Source organism: Malus sylvestris, chromosome 6 (assembly GCF_916048215.2).
Source record: "Malus sylvestris chromosome 6, drMalSylv7.2, whole genome shotgun sequence".
Classification (NCBI taxonomy): domain Eukaryota; kingdom Viridiplantae; phylum Streptophyta; class Magnoliopsida; order Rosales; family Rosaceae; genus Malus; species Malus sylvestris.
In genome coordinates this window covers 25,512,783-25,526,083 of record NC_062265.1, presented here as the reverse complement: position 1 = coordinate 25,526,083, position 13,301 = coordinate 25,512,783, and the positions used below count along the sequence as shown (strand labels likewise).

The following is a 13,301-nucleotide window of genomic DNA, read 5'->3' as shown; positions in this document are numbered from 1 at the left end:
CAGAATTAAGGAGCAACACTAGACTTGTCATTTTAGGCCCGACCATTAACTCAATCCCTTAAGATTAATATTTGAGTGGATGTTTAACATGGTGGATTGTTAACGGTAAACTCGTTAAATAACAGGTTATTTTAGGTCAACCCGTTAGTTAAGAATGTTTGAGCAATTTCAATAAAACCTTAACAACAACAAAAAACTCTATATCGACTCTCGTTTCACACTGCCGCTCGCTCTCTGCTTCTGGCTCTCAACCCTCTCGTCCCTTGCTTTTGGGCCTCTGGCTCCTTCTCGCTCTCTAGTCTATCTCCAATCTTCTATTTTCTCTCAATTTTCGAGCTTTCTTGCTGTACCATTTATGTTACTGAAATTCAGACATAATTAATATTGTTTCCTTTCTAAACTGTACGTAATATAAACTTATGCTTGCTTAATTGCATTGAGCCTTATGCTTCTGCTTGCTCTGCATGTCTCATAAATGCTTTACTCTTGCTTAAACAGTACTACAAGTCTACTATCTCTGCCTCTATACTTGATTAACAGAGAGAGGAGTAGTTGCTTTACATGTTCATCCAAATGACGTACTTCTTTGATCTTCGTGTAGAAATTTTGTACTTATATTCTCATTTATCCTTGTAGGTTTACATATACAAATCAGCACCCTTTTAGATATGCACCCCTTTTAGAATCTCCTGCATCTTTTTAATACTTTTTAAATTAAACGTTGGTTCCATTTTAAGATTTGATTAAGCCGCCTTAAACAATAGCCACGTAAGCGTTTTTATATTTACTTAAATTACATGTCATTATTGTATGTTTTAAATTAAAATGCTAATTATTGAATTTCAAATATATCCTTTGAGACTGATATTTCATTGTACGTGACCTTTATTTTAGGAAGTAGTTTTTGGTTTGTTGAATTTAATGAGAACGTGGATTTCTCGTCTACATGTGATTTTGTGATCTCCCATTTTTTAATCTTGAATGGGTTTATCCAATTCAATTAATGGTTGTTTTCACAATTTTATCTTGTTATCATTTGAGATAATTATGCGTATATGTGATCTGCTATTTACTCTTTGTTTTCAGCTGCTTAATGCTGATACGTTCTGCTATTACTCTCTATTTTTGGCGATTTAATAATGGTACGTTGAGCATGTTTCATCAAAATTCTTTACTGCTTCAGGTTTTATCAAGAGGCTGGTACGTTGATCCATCTTCTTAGTCTTGTAGTAGTTTATGTGAATACATAATTGCTCTAAATTATTACTTCATACAGAAAAGCTACGTTCTTTGCCTACTAAACTATGATCATTTGCAAAATTTAATTTGTGGAGAGGGTTTTTTATTCGGTAATTTTTTGGGGGACATATTTTTTGAATTTTGAAATTCAAAGGTAAAGATGATATGTACCTCATTAGTTTTCCAAATTGCAAATAAAGATGATATGTATCATGTGGATGCAAATGTCTTCCTCTTTGATCTTGGACAAAATTGCACCTACAAAACAATTAACACCTTAGGGTCAGGGCCAAGAGCCTCACGCGTCCACAATGAATTGGGGGCTTTGGCCGAAGAACCTCCTATGACAAAGTTAGAATTTAGAGAGAAAAGTGTTTGGAGAGTATTGTGAATTTTGCAAGTGTGTTGGAATGATCTTTTGTTGAAAATGGGAGCCTATTTATAGGGATAGGGTGTGTGTGGTTTAATGGATTAATTAGGCAATTAATCCATTAATTGGTTAATCAACACATTTTTGGAATAAATATTTTGGGGGTTATGTAATTTATATGGGATGTTTTGAAGGTTATGAAATAATTACCTTGTGGAAAATATAGGATGAGGATCGATGAAATAACTTTTAATTTGTTACCTATTTTGGGCACTTTTAATTTGATTGAAGGATGATTGCCCGCTGCTCGCGCGTAGGAATCCCATTGAGTAAACTGTCATTTAACCCCCTGAACTATCACGTGAGTTTCAATTTCCCCCCTGAACTATTTTTTCAGCCAATTGACCCCCTAAACTATGTTAAAGTGGCCAATTAACCCCCTACCGTTAAGTATCTTTAACTCCATCCAATTTTCTGTTAGAAAGTGTCATGTGCTTGGCACATGACCACCTTTTTACATTTTATGTCTAAATCTTTACAAAGAAAACATATAAAACAAATATTAAAAAAAAAAAACATACAAACCCTAAACTTAATCATTCAAAATAATAGAAAAGATAAGACTTTTTATATTAACACCCCATAAAATGTTGAATGCATCCCATATTAAAATTTAATATTAAATGACTTGAGCCCCAGACTAGACAAAAGCCCAAACAAGAGTTGAGCCCAGACTAGACAGAAACGAAAAGAAACCCGAGACAGCTGCTACTGCTGCAACCGTCTCCATGTCATCGCATCTTGACCCGCTAGATCTCACGCTCCCAACCTAGCATCTCCTCGCCGATCGCACCTCCATCCAAGAACAACTCTTCGATCGCATCCACAAACTGGAAAAAAAACTAGCCATCAAGCCCGTGAAAGTCCACAAGGAACATTGCCAACCAGGGCAGATAGAGAAAAGGTAGTGATGTTGTGAACACCTGAGTCAATGAGAACATTGGAACTCTACACACCAAATCAAAGAATCGCAACGAATCACGATTAGTAGTGGCTACATATCGAAGTGAAGATGGTCCAGGAAGAGGGACACCGATGGATTGTGAAGAACAAAGATCGAGATTGAGAGGAAGGGGAAAAAAACAACATAGAGATAGAAATTTCGCAGACAAAAAACAAAAAAAGAAAAAAAAATTGCCACCGACCCCAGTCATAGCTAGAGTTGGCGAATACGAAAATGGACTGTGAGAATATCTCCCAAGCGGAGAGAAAGTCTCATTTTCAACTTAAGAGCTACTTATTTTGGTACGCAAAAGACAACACTTGGTTATGGTGTTTTAGCTTTTATACTTATCAAGATTCAACATTAAACCTCTTTTCTTTCAGTGCTAAAATGTTATTAAGTAAAAAATGTCATACCCGGTGCACAAGGCTCCCGCTTTACGCAGGGTCTGAGAGAGGTAAATGTCGGCTAGCCTTATCCCTATTTATGGAGAGGCTGCTCCCAAGTCTCGAACCCGAGACCTACCGCTCATGGGCTAAAATGTTATTAAGTACTCTTCTATAATTAAAAAATAATAAGAAGAAAAAGAAGAGTGCATCATGATTTTCTTTATCACTTAATATTACGGTTTAGAAGTATTTTTCTTTACTTGTAAGTGAGAGATTTTACATTCAATTTTTGTCGAAAACAAGTCTAGAAAAGACAACAATTTCCTTATGCTATTCACTAACTCTAAGCATCAAAATTTTGATTGAAGTAAATATGCACCCGCACATTAAAATCTCAACGTGCTAGGGCTTATGTGGCATGCATTGTGTGTCTCACAAATTGTACACATAACGTGTGACTCATCAAAACTAGACAAATCATCAAGAGTGACATATCTCGATATTTGGCGGAAATTAATTAAAGAATTATCTTTATGAATTCTTGATTAATTTTTAAACAAATCAAGGATGGCCAATTAAGGAAGGTTGGTAATGGAGAAAGGACTTTACTGAAATCTGGAATACAACTTTAAAAGAACAATTAGAGAATACTCTTTGCTTACATAAACTTCCAAATTCAAATCCCCCCTTGCTGTCTCTAATGTTCTGAGTACTTAGAGAGCCTAGCCAGCAACCATAATAACTACAAACACAAGTTCCTAGCCCATTATAGCATGGTAAATGACCATTATTAAATGATAGCACAATTCCTAATTAAAACATCACTTGCAGGAAATCAAGTTACTAGGAAGTATTAAATCGAATTTGGACCAGCCACCAAACTACATTGATGGCACTGCATCATCCTCCCCTGCCAAGTGAGAGCTCACCCACGAGTTTGAACCCAACTCTCCATGATATTCTGACAAGTCTCGAACATTAAAAGTTGGGTGAATGTTTATGTCCGGTGGAAGCTCGACCCTATAAGCATTGTCACGGATTTTCTTCAAGATCTTGCATGGACCAATCCTCTTTTCTTTGAGCTTATTATAGTAGCCACCAGGAAAACGCTCTTTCTTCAAATATACCCACACTAGATCATCTCCATCAAATTTCTTCACGCGGCGATGTTTATCTGCGGCTTTTTTGTACTTGATATTGCTGTGTTCAAGCTTCTTCCACACTTCTTCATGTATTCTGGCCATGGATACAGCAAAATCTTTAACCTTTTTCAGTTTTGGTAATGAAGAGTTTGGAATGGGAGCAAGGTCAAGATAATGTGTTGGAGCCCACCCATAAACAATCTCAAAAGGACTTTTTCCGGTGTAATGGTTTGCAACGTAATTATAGGAAAACTCAGCTTGAGAAAGAGTCCTGTCCCACTGCTTTGGTTTCTTGGCTGCCAATGCTCTGAGCAGATTGCCCAATGTTCTGTTAACCACTTCGGTCTGGCCATCGGTTTGAGGTTGATAAGCACTACTATACAACAAATTAGTGCCAAACCTACCCCACAAGTGTTTCAAAAAATGACTAAGGAACTTGGTATCCCTATTTGAAACAATAGATTTTGGAATACCGTGATATTTAACAACTTCCTTAAAATATAGATCAGCAACATAAGAGGCATCCATAGTCTTCTTACATGGAATAAAATGAGCCATCTTGGAGAAGCGATCAACAACAACAAAGATGGAGTCATTTCCTCTTTGAGTCCTTGGCAAACCAACCATAAAATCCATGCTAATATCCTCTCATGGAGCATTGGGAGGTGGTAAGGGGGTGTAGCACTAGTATTCTATGATTGACCTTTGCATGTTTGACAAATTCTGCACCTTTTCACGTAGTGAGTCGCATCCCTATTGATTGTTGGCCAATAATACTTATCTTTTACAAGACATATTGTCTTGTCTCTCCCAAAATGCCCACCTAAACCTCTCACATCCAGCTCCTTAATTATATATTCCCGAAGTGAGCATTTAGGAATGCACTTACATGCTCTCTTAAAAAGAAAACCATCTTGGACAAGGTAATCCTTATGATGTCCGTCCTTGCAAAACTCCCAAACCTCCCCAAAATCAGTATCACCAGCATACATGGCTTTAATGTTGTCAAAACCTTCCAGTTGAACATGGAAGGTATTGAGAAGTGACACTCGTCTGCTAAGAGCATCCGCAACTTGGTTGTATCTCCCACTTTTATGCCTTATTACAAAAGTATACTCTTGTAGAAATGCAACCCAATTGGCATGTTTTCTATTCAAGTTTCCTTGGTTGTTAATGTGTCTGAGAGCCTCGTAATCAGAATTCAAGATAAACTCCCTTTGAATAAGATAAGGTCGCCAATGACGAAGTGACTGAACAATGGAATAGAATTCCAGATCATAAGTGGAATACTCATGCAAGCTCTTTACATCCTGCAAGCTGTTTGGTATGGGATAGCTCTGATTTTCTCTTCATCCACTTTCAGGCCTGTAGAAGTTAGGATAAAGCCTAGGAAAACTAAGCTTTCGGTCATGAAGGAACACTTCTTGAGGTTCACATAAAGCTTTTCCTTTCTCAAAACAGTTAACATAGCCTTCAAATGTTCCATATGGTTTCTTTCATCAACGTTATAAATGAGTATATCGTCAAAGTAGACAATGACAAATTTACCAATGAAAGAACGCAGTGCTTGATTCATTACCCTCATAAAGGTGCTCGGGGCATTGGATAGCCCAATGGCATAACAAGCCACTCGAAGATGCCCTCAGGAGTTTTGAAAGTAGTCTTCCATTCATCACCAGGTTTAATTCGGATTTGGTGGTACCTATTTCGAAGATCAATCTTAGAGAATACTTTGGCACCAGCAAGCATGTCGAACATATCATCAATCCTCGAAATAGGGAACCTGTATTTGATAGTGATTCGATTGATAGCATGGCTGTCTGTACACATACGCCATGTGTTATCGGTCTTTGGAGTATGCAAAGTTGGTACCGCACACGGACTCATGCTTTATTTGATATAACCTTTCTCAAGCAATTCTGAAACTTGTCGTTTCAGCTCCTCATGCTCTTTAGGACTCATGCGGCAGTGAGCCTTATTTGGAAGGTTTGAACCAGGAATAAAATCTATTTGGTGCTAGATGTCTTTAAGTGGGGGAAGACCACTAGGCAACTCATCCGGGATAACATCTTTGAATTCGTCCAAGACAAGCTCTACTTTTCTAGGGACATTTGTAGATTTCCCTACTTCCTTAGCAACCAATATTTACATAATACATGTGTCTTCACTCTCTTTTAAGAATTTGGATAAAGTAAGGCAATGGTTACCTTTCTCTTGCTGGATTTTTGGAATAGCTTCTTCCTCCTTGCTAGGTAAGAGAACAATCTCACTCTTTCCCATTCTAAAGGTATAGTTGTTTTTGTGACCATCATGGGTAGTGCGTCTATCAAATTGCCATGGTCTTCCTAGGAGTATGTGACAAATATCCATAGGAACTACATCAAACCAAACTTGGTCCTTGTAATTCTTCCCCATTGAAAATGAAACAAGACATCTCCTGGAAACTTTTACCTCATTTCCTTTCTTGAACCACGCGATTCGATAAGGTCGTGGACGTGGCTCCGTTTGGAGCTTTAGTTTATCTATCATGTCTTGAGAAACAATATTTTCACAACTGCCACCATCAATTACAAGAGTACACACCTTGTCATGAGATTTGCAACGTGTCTTGAAAATGCTTGATCAGAGCCAGTCTTCATTTGATTCTGACTTGAGAGTGGAAAACACTCGATGAATCACCAAAGTTTCACCAATTTCAGGTTCAATTTCTTCACGCTCTACATCATTGTCTTAATCAAAATTGGGCTGAATAGAATCATTAGGACCCGTTTGTTTGACCGGATTAGGGGGGACTGGATTGGACTAGATTGTAGTCCCTTGTTTGTTCTGCACCAGGATTAGGTTTAATGGGATTAAATGGGACTCGCTCGGATTAATGGGTTCGCTAGGAGTTCTTAGCCAAGAACCCCAAATTCGGCCGGACTCGCAAGACCTTCCGCGAGAGAAAACCTCGCTCATCCTGCGAGAGAGAGAGTTGTCGCCATCGCTCCCTGCTTGCCTTGCTCCCTCATCCTCGTCCTCTTCACCCTCATCTCTGCGTCTTGCTTGCCTTCATCTGCATCTTGCTCGCCCTTATCTGCTCCTCTTGCCTAGTAAACTTCGAATCTTCGATTTATTTCTTCAATTTGTTTTGCAGATCGTGATATTACTAAGCTTTATTTGATTTAATTGTTTTGGGTTTGAGAAATTTTCAATAATATACCTCTGTAGTTGAACAAATTAGAGTTTTGATTTTTAGGGTCAAATTGCAGATCCTGCTCGCCCTGCTCCTCCACCTTCTTCTCAGGCGACCTCTCAGGAACACTCCAACCAAATCGCCCCTCCTCCTCCCCTGTTCGATCCCAGTCAAAGTAACCCTCTCTCTCTCTGTCTCTCACTCTTACTCTGGTTCTTTTGAATTTGCAGTAATGTGTGTGTGTGTGTGTATGTATGCAGTGTGTGTGTGTGTGTATGTATGTATGCAGTGTGTGTGTGTGTGTGTATGTATGTATGCAGTGTGTGTGTGTGTGTGTATGCAATGTGTGTGTGTGTGTATGTATGCGGTATGTATGCAGTGTGTGTATGAGTATGTATGCAGTGTGTGTGTGTGCAGTGTATGTATGCAGTGTGTGTGTGTGCAGTGTGTGTATGAGTATGAGTATGTATGTATGCAGTGTGTGCAGTGTGTGTATGAGTATGAGTATGTATGCAGTGTGTGTGTGTGCAGTGTGTGTGTATGTATGTATGCAGTGTGTGTGTGTGTGCAGTGTGTGTGTATGTATGTATGCAGTGTGTGTGTGTGTGTGCAGTGTGTGTGTGTGTGTGTATGTATGCAGTATGTATGCAGTGTGCAGTGTGTGTGTATACAGTGTGTGTGTGTGTGTGTGCAGTGTGTGTGTGTGTGTGCAGTGTGTGAGTGTGAGTGTAAGTGTGAGTGTGAGTGTGTGTGAGTGTGAGTGTGTGTGCAGTGTGTGTGTGTATGCAGTGTGTGAGTGTGAGTGTGAGTGTGTGTGAGTGTGAGTGTGTGTGCAGTGTGTGTGTGTATGCAGTGTGTGTGTGTGTGCAGTGTGTGTGTGTGTGTGTATGTATGCAGTATGTATGCAGTGTGTGTATGTATGCAGTGTGCAGTGTGTGCGTGTATGCAGTGTGTGTGTGAGTGTGTATGCAGTGTGTGTGTGTATGTATGCGGTATGTATGCAGTGTGTGTGTGTGTGCAGTGTGTGTATGAGTATGTATGCAGTGTGTGTGTGTGCAGTGTATGTATGCAGTGTGTGTGTGCAGTGTATGTATGCAGTGTGTGTGTGTGTGCAGTGTGTGTATGAGTATGAGTATGTATGTATGCAGTGTGTGCAGTGTGTGTATGAGTATGAGTATGTATGCAGTGTGTGTGTGTGTGCAGTGTGTGTGTATGTATGTATGCAGTGTGTGTGTGTGTGCAGTGTGTGTGTATGTATGTATGCAGTGTGTGTGTGTGTGTGCGCAGTGTGTGTGTGTGTGTATGTATGCAGTATGTATGCAGTGTGTGTATGTGTGCAGTGTGTGTGTATGCAGTGTGTGTGTGTGTGCAGTGTGTGTGTGTGTGTGACCGTGTATGTATGCAGTATGTATGCAGTGTGTGTATGTATGCAGTGTGTGTGTGTGCAGTGTGTGTGTGTGTGTGTGTGTGTGAGTGTGTGTATGTATGCAGTATGTATGCAGTGTGTGTATGTATGCAGTGTGTGTGTGTGCAGTGTGTGTGTGTGTGAGTATGTATGCAGTGTGTGTGTGTGTGTGAGTATAAAAACAGAGTGTGTGTGTGAGGGTAAGAGTGTGTTGCACTCTGTCTCCGTGTGTGTGTGTGTGTGACTGTGTGCAGTGTGTGAGTGTGAGTGTAAGTGTGAGTGTGAGTGTGTGTGAGTGTGAGTGTAAGTGTGAGTGTGAGTGTGTGTGAGTGTGAGTGTGTGTGCAGTGTGTGTGTGTATGCAGTGTGTGTGTGTGTGTGCAGTGTGTGTGTGTGTGTATGTATGCAGTATGTATGCAGTGTGTGTATGTATGCAGTGTGCAGTGTGTGTGCAGTGTGTGTGTGAGTGTGTATGCAATGTGTGTGTGTGTATGCAGTGTGTGTGTGTGTGTTTGTATGTATGCGGTATGTATGCAGTGTGTGTGTGTGTGCAGTGTGTGTATGAGTATGTATGCAGTGTGTGTGTGTGCAGTGTATGTATGCAGTGTGTGTGTGTGCAGTGTGTGTATGAGTATGAGTATGTATGTATGCAGTGTGTGCAGTGTGTGTATGAGTATGAGTATGTATGCAGTGTGTGTGTGTGCAGTGTGTGTGTATGTATGTATGCAGTGTGTGTGTGTGTGCAGTGTGTGTGTATGTATGTATGCAGTGTGTGTGAGTGTGCAGTGTGTGTGTGTGTGTGTATGTATGTAGTATGTATGCAGTGTGCAGTGTGTGTGCAGTGTGTGTGTATGCAGTGTGTGTGTGTGTGCAGTGTGTGTGTGTGTGACTGTGTGCAGTGTGTGAGTGTGAGTGTAAGTGTGAGTGTGAGTGTGTGTGAGTGTGAGTGTGTGTGCAGTGTGTGTGTGTATGCAGTGTGTGTGTGTGAGTGTAAGTGTGAGTGTGAGTGTGTGTGAGTGTGAGTGTGTGTGCAGTGTGTGTGTGTATGCAGTGTGTGTGTGTGTGTGCAGTGTGTGTGTGTGAGTGTGTATGCAGTGTGTGTGTGTGTGCAGTGTGTGTGTGTGTGTATGTATGTATGCAGTGTGTGTGTGTGTATGTATGCAGTGTGTGTGTGTGCAGTGTGTGTGTGTGAGTATGTATGCAGTGTGTGTGTGTGTGAGTATAAAAACAGAGTGTGTGTGTGAGGGTAAGAGTGTGTTGCACTCTGTCTCCGTGTGTGTGTGTGTGTGACTGTGTGCAGTGTGTGAGTGTGAGTGTAAGTGTGAGTGTGAGTGTGTGTGAGTGTGAGTGTAAGTGTGAGTGTGAGTGTGTGTGAGTGTGAGTGTAAGTGTGAGTGTGAGTGTGTGTGAGTGTGAGTGTGTGTGCAGTGTGTGTGTGTGTGCAGTGTGTGTGTGTGTGTATGTATGCAGTATGTATGCAGTGTGTGTATGTATGCAGTGTGCAGTGTGTGTGCAGTGTGTGTGTGTATGCAGTGTGTGTGTGAGTGTGTATGCAATGTGTGTGTGTGTATGCAGTGTGTGTGTGTGTTTGTATGTATGCGGTATGTATGCAGTGTGTGTGTGTGTGCAGTGTGTGTATGAGTATGTATGCAGTGTGTGTGTGTGCAGTGTATGTATGCAGTGTGTGTGTGTGCAGTGTGTGTATGAGTATGAGTATGTATGTATGCAGTGTGTGCAGTGTGTGTATGAGTATGAGTATGTATGCAGTGTGTGTGTGTGCAGTGTGTGTGTATGTATGTATGCAGTGTGTGTGTGTGTGTGCAGTGTGTGTGTATGTATGTATGCAGTGTGTGTGTGTGTGCAGTGTGTGTGTGTGTGTATGTATGCAGTATGTATGCAGTGTGCAGTGTGTGTGCAGTGTGTGTGTATGCAGTGTGTGTGTGTGCGCAGTGTGTGTGTGTGTCACTGTGTGCAGTGTGTGAGTGTGAGTGTAAGTGTGAGTGTGAGTGTGTGTGAGTGTGAGTGTGTGTGCAGTGTGTGTGTGTATGCAGTGTGTGTGTGTGAGTGTAAGTGTGAGTGTGAGTGTGTGTGAGTGTGAGTGTGTGTGCAGTGTGTGTGTGTATGCAGTGTGTGTGTGTGTGTGCAGTGTGTGTGTGTGAGTGTGTATGCAGTGTGTGTGTGTGTGCAGTGTGTGTGTGTGTGTGTGTATGTATGTATGCAGTGTGTGTGTGTGTGTGTGTATGTATGCAGTGTGTGTGTGTGCAGTGTGTGTGTGCAGTGTGTGTGTAAGTATGTATGCAGTGTGTGTGTGTGTGTGAGTATAAAAACAGAGTGTGTGTGTGAGGGTAAGAGTGTGTTGCACTCTGTCTCCGTGTGTGTGTGTGTGTGACTGTGTGCAGTGTGTGAGTGTGAGTGTAAGTGTGAGTGTGAGTGTGTGTGAGTGTGAGTGTAAGTGTGAGTGTGAGTGTGTGTGCAGTGTGTGTGTGTATGCAGTGTGTGTGTGTGTGCAGTGTGTGTGTGTGTGTATGTATGCAGTATGTATGCAGTGTGTGTATGTATGCAGTATGCAGTGTGTGTGCAGTGTGTGTGTGTATGCAGTGTGTGTGTGAGTGTGTATGCAATGTGTGTGTGTGTTTGTATGTATGCGGTATGTATGCAGTGTGTGTGTGTGTGCAGTGTGTGTATGAGTATGTATGCAGTGTGTGTGTGTGCAGTGTATGTATGCAGTGTGTGTGTGTGCAGTGTGTGTATGAGTATGAGTATGTATGCAGTGTGTGTGTGTGCAGTGTGTGTGTATGTATGTATGCAGTGTGTGTGTGTGTGTGCAGTGTGTGTGTATGTATGTATGCAGTGTGTGTGTGTGTGCAGTGTGTGTGTGTGTGCAGTGTGTGTGTGTGTGACTGTGTGCAGTGTGTGAGTGTGAGTGTAAGTGTGAGTATGAGTGTGTGTGAGTGTGAGTGTGTGTGCAGTGTGTGTGTGTATGCAGTGTGTGTGTGTGAGTGTAAGTGTGAGTGTGAGTGTGTGTGAGTGTGAGTGTGTGTGCAGTGTGTGTGTGTATGCAGTGTGTGTGTGTGTGCAGTGTGTGTGTGTGAGTGTGTATGCAGTGTGTGTGTGTGTGCAGTGTGTGTGTGTGTATGTATGTATGCAGTGTGTGTGTGTGTGTGTATGTATGCAGTGTGTGTGTGTGCAGTGTGTGTGTGTAAGTATGTATGCAGCGTGTGTGTGTGTGTGAGTATAAAAACAGAGTGTGTGTGTGAGGGTAAGAGTGTGTTGCACTCTATCTCTGTGTGTGTGTGTGTGTGTGACTGTGTGCAGTGTGTGAGTGTGAGTGTAAGTGTGAGTGTGAGTGTGTGTGAGTGTGAGTGTAAGTGTGAGTGTGAGTGTGTGTGAGTGTGAGTGTGTGTGCAGTGTGTGTGTGTATGCAGTGTTTGTGTGTGTGCAGTGTGTGTGTGTGTATGTATGCAGTATGTATGCAGTGTGTGTATGTATACAGTGTGCAGTGTGTGTGCTGTGTGTGTGTGTATGCAGTGTGTGTGTGAGTGTGTATGCAATGTGTGTGTGTGTATGCAGTGTGTGTGTGTGTGTTTGTATGTATGCGGTATGTATGCAGTGTGTGTGTGTGTGCAGTGTGTGTATGAGTATGTATGCAGTGTGTGTGTGTGCAGTGTATGTATGCAGTGTGTGTATGAGTATGAGTATGTATGTATGCAGTGTGTGCAGTGTGTGTATGAGTATGAGTATGTATGCAGTGTGTGTGTGTGCAGTGTGTGTGTATGTATGTATGCAGTGTGTGTGTGTGTGTGCAGTGTGTGTGTATGTATGTATGCAGTGTGTGTGTGTGTGCAGTGTGTGTGTGTGTGTATGTATGCAGTATGTATGCAGTGTGCAGTGTGTGTGCAGTGTGTGTGTATGCAGTGTGTGTGTGTGTGTGCAGTGTGTGTGTGTGTGACTGTGTGCAGTGTGTGAGTGTGAGTGTAAGTGTGAGTGTGAGTGTGTGTGAGTGTGAGTGTGTGTGCAGTGTGTGTGTGTATGCAGTGTGTGTGTGTGAGTGTAAGTGTGAGTGTGAGTGTGTGTGCAGTGTGTGTGTGTATGCAGTGTGTGTGTGTGTGTGCAGTGTGTGTGTGAGTGTGTATGCAGTGTGTGTGTGTGTGCAGTGTGTGTGTGTGTGTGTATGTATGTATGCAGTGTGTGTGTGTGTTTGTGTATGTATGCATTGTGTGTGTGTGTGTGTATGTATGTATGCAGGGTGTGTGTGAGTCTATGTCAGTGTGTGAGAGTGTGTATGTCCGTGTGTGTGTGTTAATGTGAGTGTGAGTGTGAGTATGTATGTGTATTTTGCACATTTGTCCATGAGTGTGTGTGTATGTACTTGGTTTATAACCATGATATTACAATGTGAATGTTTTGTATGGTGTGGGGTTGATGCTGAATTGCAATTTTTTGTGGTTGTTTGTTGCAGAGAAGAGGAGCATAAATAGAAGGCTAAGGCTAAGGCTACTACATTATAGGTGTCCTTTAATTTCCCTCTTCACATGCAATGCCTAGGAATGATAGCAATCCTCATACTATTGTTTTTTTTT

General features: G+C 41.5%; 1 long non-coding RNA gene across 1 annotated transcript; it reads right to left on the bottom strand.

The window, feature by feature from the left end:
• Nucleotides 1-2,461: 2,461 nt before the first annotated feature.
• On the bottom strand, nucleotides 2,462-2,945 carry LOC126626518 (uncharacterized). The gene is made up of 2 exons (XR_007624712.1): nucleotides 2,593-2,945; nucleotides 2,462-2,499 (listed from the first exon to the last, which is right to left on the bottom strand). It is a non-coding gene; the product is annotated as an uncharacterized LOC126626518 (long non-coding RNA).
• Between the last annotated feature and the right edge of the window lie 10,356 nt (nucleotides 2,946-13,301).